Source organism: Furipterus horrens, unplaced genomic scaffold, assembly GCF_987537825.1.
Source record: "Furipterus horrens unplaced genomic scaffold, mFurHor1.1.pri manual_scaffold_6, whole genome shotgun sequence".
NCBI lineage: Eukaryota > Metazoa > Chordata > Mammalia > Chiroptera > Furipteridae > Furipterus > Furipterus horrens.
Window position 1 is genome coordinate 114,027,601 of NW_028327176.1, and position 7,799 is coordinate 114,035,399.

The window sequence follows — 7,799 nt, forward strand, 5'->3', positions numbered from 1 at the left end:
ATTTTGGGACAGTGAGTTTCACACAAATGTGTCACAATTCTATATTTGAATGCAAACCTCTCACTTTATTGTTTTTGCTACCCTCACTTTACCATACACATTTTAAAAAGTATGTCAACATTGAAAAATAAAATTAATGTAATTATGCAAACAACTGAGGAGTCAAAATGGTCTTTAAGAATGTTTGTTGAACTTCTAAATATCATGTTTGACTACTTAAATCTCTAAGCCCCTCTCATCCTAGAATAAGTAGCTCATTTTATACTTTACATTGCCTATAGAGTTATAACCTAAAATCTACTATTAGATATAATTTTTTCCTCATTTCCATAAACTGATTTGAATTTTTTTAAACATCTTTATTAATTTCTTAAACTCTTACATCTATTAGATTTTTATTACCATGTGAAAAATAATATAAATATAGACATGTTACAGAGGAGTTTCAGCTGCCATTCCAGAGGAACTGCTTCACAGGTCACACTACTGCCAACGTTGGAATGTTGAAAAAGGACAAAACAACCTTTAGACTGGGCCTAAAGCAGCATTACACCCCAAACCACCGTTGTTAAAGATAAGAAAGCAAACACTGTAACTGCCTACTGGGCTAGAAATTATATTCTTTAACATTAGCCTTCCTATGTTAGCTTATCTACTGCAACTATAGATATTCCTTCCACCTATTGATGTAATTTTTCCCCTTCCATTTCTCATAAGTACCTCCTAACTGGAACACTACTTGCATGTCTGCTTGAATCAGTACTATACAAATAGCTGTTCTTTTAAATCTCAACTAAACACTGTTGCCTCTCATTTTGGCCTTATTTATTTATTTATTTATTTATTTTATGATAGCAAGTGCTACACGAAGATATTTCTGTTTTCAATTTAGATTAAATTAAACCCTAACAATTTAAGCAGTGAGAAAGGGGGATGAACGATCTCATGTCTGGCCAATATGTTTTTCTCATTGATACACAGGAGTACTATGGGGAGCAAGGAGCTTGGAAGTGACCTTCAGGAAATCTTTTTTTTTTTTTTATTATTATTAGCCAGGTCAAGACTTGAGGGAAGAGTATGCCAGACAGAGAGAACTACCACATGGACTGCCTTTTTTTTTTTTTTTTTAATTGTTTTTCTATTACAGTTGTCTCATTTTTCCCCATGTCTCCCCACAGAAACCCCCCTTCTCCCAATAGTTAATCCCCACCCTGTTGTCCATGTCTATGGGTCACTGATACTAGTTCCTTAACGAGACCCTTCCCCTTTTCCCCCTCCTGCCACCCTCTGATCACTGTTAGTCTGTTCCTTGTTTCATACCTCTGATTCAGTTTTGCTCATTTGTTTCTGTTGTTCATTAGTTTCTTGTATTAGGTAATATCATATGGTATTTGTCTTTTATTGCCTGGCTTATTTTGCTAAGCATAATTCTCTCTAGTTTCATCTATGTTGTTGCAAATGGTATGAGTTCCTTCTTTCTTTCTGCTGTACATAGTACTCCATTGTGTAAATGTACCACAGTTTTTTGATCCACTCCTCTACAGATGAACACTTAGGCTATTTCCAGCACTTGGCTATTGTAAATAGCACTGCTATGAATGTAAGGGTGCATAGGTTATTTTGAATTGGTGTTTCAAATTCTTTGGCTATAATCCTAGCAGTGGAATCGCTGTATCAAAAGGCAATTCCATTTTTAATTTTTTGAGGAAATCCCATACTGTTTTCAATAGATGCCGCACCAGTCTGCATTTCCATCGACAGTGCACTAGAGTTCTCCTTTTCTCCTCATCCTTGCCAGCACTTGTTTGTTGATTTGTTAATGGCCATTCTGATCAATGTAAAGTGGTATCTGATTGTGCTTTTCATTTGCTAGTGATGTTGAGCATGCTTTCATATGCTTATGGCCCCTCTGTATGTCCTCTTAGGAGAAGTATTTGTTCAGGTCCTTTGCCCATTTTTTAATTGGATTGTCTGTCTTCTTGGTGTTAAGTCTTATAAATTCTTTATATATTTTGGAGCTCAATCCCTTGTCTGAGGTAACATTGGCAGATATGTTTTCCCATATGGTTGGTTCCCTTTTCATCTGGCTGTTGTTTTCTTTTGTTGAGCAGAAACTCTTTAGTTTGATGTATTCCCATTTGTTTATTCTTTCCTTTGCCTTAGGAGATAAATTAGCAAAAATATTGCTATGTAGGATATCTGAAGTTTTCCTGCCTATGTTTTCCTCTATGACTTTTATGGTGTCATGGCTTATGTTTAAGTCTTTGATCCATTTTGAGTTTATTGCGGTGTATGGTGTAACTTGGAGGTCTAGTTTCAATTTTTTGTCTGTCTCTGTCTAGTTCTCCCAACACCATTTGTTAAAAAGGCTTTTTTTTTCACTCTATTTTATGTTCCTTTCCCCTTTTTTCAATATTAGTTGACCATATAGACCTGAGTTTATTTCTGGGCTCTCTATTCTGTTCCATCGATCTATGTCTGTTCTTATGCCATTACAAAACTGTTTTGTTTACTGTGGTCTTGTAGTATGGTTTGATATCAGGTATTGTGATTCCTCCTACTGTGTTCTTCTTCCTCAAGATTGCTGTGGCTATTCAGGTCTTTTTTCATTCCATATAAATTTCTGAAGTATTTGTTCTAGGTCTGTAAACTATGTTGTTGGTATTCTAATAGGGATTTCATTGAATCTATAAATTGCTTTGGGTAGTATGGACATTTTAATGATGTTGATTCTTCCCATCCATGAACATGGCATATGCTTCCTTTTATTTGTATCTTCCTTAATCCTTTTCTTCAGTATTCTGTAGTTTTCCAAATACTGGTCTTTTACCTATTTGGTTAAGTTTTTCCTAGGTACTTTATTTTTCTGGTTGCTATAGTAAATGGGATTTTTTTTTTTAGTTTCTATAACTGATATTTTATTGTTGGTGTACATAAATGCCTTTAATTTCTGAATTTTGACTTTTTACCTTGTGTTTTTGCAAAATTCACTTATTAGGTAGATTAGTTTTTTAGCGGAGTCTGTAGGATTTTCTATGTACACTATCATGTCATTTGGAAATAATGACAGTTTTTCCTCCTCTTTCCCAATTCAGATGCCTTCTATTTCTTTTTCTTGCTTGATTGCTGTGGCTAGGACTTCCAACACTATGTTGAATAGGAGTGGAAAGAGTGGACATTCTTGTCTTGTTCTGATGTCAGGGGGAATGTTTTCAGTTTTTGCCCATTGAGTATGATGCTGGCTGGCTTCAGGTTTCTTGTATATGGTCTTCATTATGTTGAGGTATGCTCCCTCTATTCCCATTTTGCTGAATGTCTTCACCATAAATGGGTGTTGTACTATATCAAATATTTTTTCAGCATCTATTGATATGAGCATGTGATTTTGTCTTTCATTTTGTTTATGTGGTATATTATGTTTATTGATTTGTGAATATTAAACCATCCTTGCATCCCTGAGATGAATCCCACTTGACCATGGTGTATGACATTTTTAATGTGTTGCAGGATCTGGTCTGCCAATATTTTGTTGAGGATTTTAGCATCTATGTTCATCAGTTATATTGGTCTGTATTTTTCCTTCTTTGTTATATCTTGACCTGGTTTTAGAATTAGGGTAATACTGGCTTCATAGAATGAGTTTGGCAGCCTTTCCTCTTCTTAGATTTTTGGAATAGTTTGAGAAGGATAGGAGTTATTTCTTCTCTAAATGTTTTGTAAAATTTGCCTGTGAAGCCATCAGGCCCAGGGATTTTGTATGCTGGGAGCTTTTTGATGACTACTTCAATTTCATTAATTGTAATTGGTCTACTCAGGCTTTCTGCTTCTTCTTGACTTAATTTTGGAAGATTATATGTTTCCAGTAATTTTTCCATTTCATCTAGGTTGTCAAGTATTTTTGTCATACAGTTGTTCATAGTAATTTCTTACAATCCTCTATATTTCTGTGGTATCAGTTGTGATTTCTCCTCTTTTATTTCTGATTTTGTTTGAGTCTGTTGCTGTCAATATCCTTCTTATATATTTGGGTGCTCCTATTTTAGGTGTATATATGTTTACCTCCTTTTAATTTCTTCTACTGTGTTCTTCAGTTCCTTGTAGCTTCACTGGAGTTCTTTGTAGTTTCCCTGGAGCCCGTTGTAGTTTTATTTGAGCTTGTTGAGTTTATTGAACTTCCTTATTACCATTGTTTTGAATTCCATGTCTGATGGTTTTCTTGCTTCTATTTCATTATCCCTTCTTCTGTGAATTCTTCCTTTCCTTTTGATGGGGTTTTGTTTCTTTGTCTCCCCATTTTATGTGGCTGTTCTTGTTTGTTTCTGCTTCTTAGGTTGATCTGCTTTAACTTCCTGCTTTCATGTTGTGACTTTCTGTAGTTAGGAGTTCTGTGGGATTCAGTGAGGCAGACTTCTTGATCTCCTGAACTTGATGCTCTTTGGATGCCCTTCATGTCTTTTATTTGTGCTGTCTGATAGAATTATGGTTTTGCTTGTTGTTGTCTTGCTCTTTGGTGAGTCCTTCCTTCTGGCTAGCTGACTGAGAGTCACTATGCCCACTTTGTTTTGTAAACAGTTGTTGAGCTGCTGCTAGAACAAAGCCATCTTCCCAGGCAAGAATCCCACACCCACAAATATATCCCCCACCCTCTATCACCGTATCAATTGCTAACAAGCCAGTATTAATAATGATGTAATGAGATTGAGACTATTATAAGAATGAAAAAATAAATAAGAGTTGACTAACTGAAAGAAAAATGATTTTTGAGAGGAGCAATAATAGTAGCAAGTAGGGACAAGGCAGTGAGAGAGAAAAAGTAAAATGTATATCATATATTAAAGAGAGAGAGATGAAGGTGGAATGAATTAAATAAGGTGAAATGTGTGGTAATATGTTTAAATAGATGCTGTAAAATATATGTATAAATATATAGTGTGTATGAGAGAACCGACACACACACACACACACAGAAAAAAGAATAATAAGGAAGATGCATAAGAAAAAAGGAGAAAAAAAAGCCCTAGGTTAGAGAAAAAATTTCACCACAGAACTAACAGTAACCTATGACCTAACATTAATGTTGGTAGGATGGAAGTAAGAAGTAAAAAAGAAAGCAAGAGGAGCTTAAGAGATATCTGGAGGAAAGGAAAGTCATTTTGGGATGATAGAGGGAGCAGGAATACTTAGAGTGAGGAATGAAAACCAGGCTAAGACAGGGAAATTCTCAAAATTAAAGTGAGAGGAGGAAAGGGCTGGAGGAAGATACAGATGGATTAGGAGAGGGGAATGATAAGATTTGAGATTTGGAATACCAGAAGAGTGAAGATCTATGAATAAAGTTACAGGAACGTCACCGGTCAAGGTGAGGATTGAGTAAGTATATTTTATGATTGAAAAAAGAAGAGGCTGGAGAGGCAAGAAAAAAATGAGTGCTGATTTGAAATGAGTGATAGTGAGAGAAAATATAAGATTTAAAACAAAGATAAGAGGAAGAAATCAAATCGTAAAATTGATTGAGGAAAGGGAGGAGCAAAATATGATATTTAAAATAAACTATAACATAAAGAGTATTTGTTTATAATTCATAGACTGGAAGGACAAAGAATGATGATTAAAAAGAATATGTATGAGTAGGTCACAGTGGAATTTGTCTCTGTAGATTCTGTATTTTTCCACTTTCTCCTCTTTCTGAAACCGCCCTATTGACTTCAGCTTGTGTCCAAGTCTGGATCTAGGCAGCCTAATCTCAGCTATTGGTGCTCTCTGCCAGGGTCTCTCTCTTTTGCTGTCTAGTCACTCTGTAATCCACAGTCATGCTTAAGTACCATGGGACAGGCCGAGTACTTTCTTCAGGTGGGGCTACTGCTTCCCCTCTGGCTATTGCCAACGGGAGGGGAGGATCTCCCCAAATGGTTTCTCCCACAGCTCTCAAGGTCTCCAGTCCACCTTTTTACCCCGCCAGAGCCCGAGGCAAGTGTGCAGGTGAGCTCCCCCTAAGAATCTCGCCACGCCTCCAGCTGTTCCTCCGTGGTTGGTGAAAACAAACTAACAAACAGACGCGCAAAAAGTATTGCTTTATGCTTCTTAGAGTCAGACCCCTCCTGGCTTACCTCAGCTCTGCCAGCGGGCCCAGCCTGAGTTTCAGTCCCCAAACCTCTCAGGGAAAACCCTTCCGGTGCTGTAAAATCTCTCTTTGCTTGGAGCCATGGTCCACGGGTGCCACGCCAGCACCGTAACTCTTCTGTGATCTGCACCCAACAGGTTGCTAGGGAGCAGCCTTCTACATCCACCCGCAGCCACAAAACCCAACTCCTGGCAGTGTCGAGTGGTTGTACATATGACTCCTCAACAATTTAGCCAAAGGTCCAGACCCAGGGGAAGGCCAGCACACCTTTTCATCGAGTCTCTCTGGATATCGCTGGGCAGGGTGACTACATCGGGAGAGCAGCCTCCAGGCCTCTGCACTTCCCCCGCCTTTGCTCTTTACCCCAGTCGATCCCTCCTACTGAGTTGGTATGCCAGCAGTCCCTTCCCGGTGCAGCCCGCCCCCAGCTACTTACCTTAGAGCGGGCAAGGGTTTCTTCTCTTCTCTCTCCCACGCTGTTACCACGATTCTGTTCCAGTTTGCCCTATCTGAAAGCTGCTCTCACCCAGTCTGCTCTCTGTCTGTCCTCCAAGTCTGCTCCACAATAGGAGCACACCCAGCATGTTGCTGACTACCCTGCTGCCATTTTTTCCTCCTAAAAAATCATTTTTAAATTGTCAAGCATATATCATGTCATTCTACCTCTTCAAATGAAAACATAGATTAATGTTATGGCTTCATTAATCTATTTACGTTCTATCTTATATTGTGGTCCACAATGATACACAGCTACACAGGTTGTATAAATATAGAGAATGACATGTGTTATAAGGAATTGGTTTCCAAAATCTGCCACCTGCAAGCTGGAAGCCAGATAAAGCCAGCAGTGTAGTTCCAATCCAAACTCTATGGCTGGAGAACCAGGGGAGCCAATGGAGTGAGTCCCAGTCTCAGTCTGAAGCCTGAGAACCCAATGTCTGAGGGCAGGAGAGAATGGGTGTTTCAGCTCAATCAGAGAGCACAGTTGTCCTTCCTCTGCCTTTTTGATCTTTTCAGGCCCTCTAAAGATTGAAGAATGTCCACTCGTATTGGTGAGGGCAGTCTTTACTCAGCCTACAGATTCACATACTAATCTCTTCTAGAAACAGTCTCACAGAAATAATGTTTTACCAACAAGCTGGGAATCCCTTAACCGAGTCAAGTTGACACATAAAATTAGCTAACATAGCAGTAGTCCAAGTTTATATGGTGGGTTATTATTCATTCCTTGGGTAATCTTTTCATATTTCTCATCAGAAGACTCCTGCAGATACAAAATAAAATTCTAATCATGGCTTCCTTGAGAGTCTCTCAGCTAATGGAACTAATAATGGATTTGGAATAAGGTATGAAGATATACTTTACAAATATGTAGCCCACTCACCAGAATAGCACAGCACTTGACAAGCAATGAGGAAAAGTTTTAGCTTACTGTAGATAATATGTTAAAGGTCTACACTAAATATTAGAAAAACGAGTGGTTATATATGTGTCCACTCCCCACCTCTAGTCAGATACTCTGTTACTAAATCCATTCAGAAAGTGTCAGAGCTCATCTCAGTGTAGAGAAGGGGGCTAGGAGTTATGCATTATATCCTGGAATGTGTAAGCCACTTTGGAAAACTGAAATGGTGTCAGTGACAAAAGGAGTCAGTGAAGAAGTATGTCCAAAAGTGCA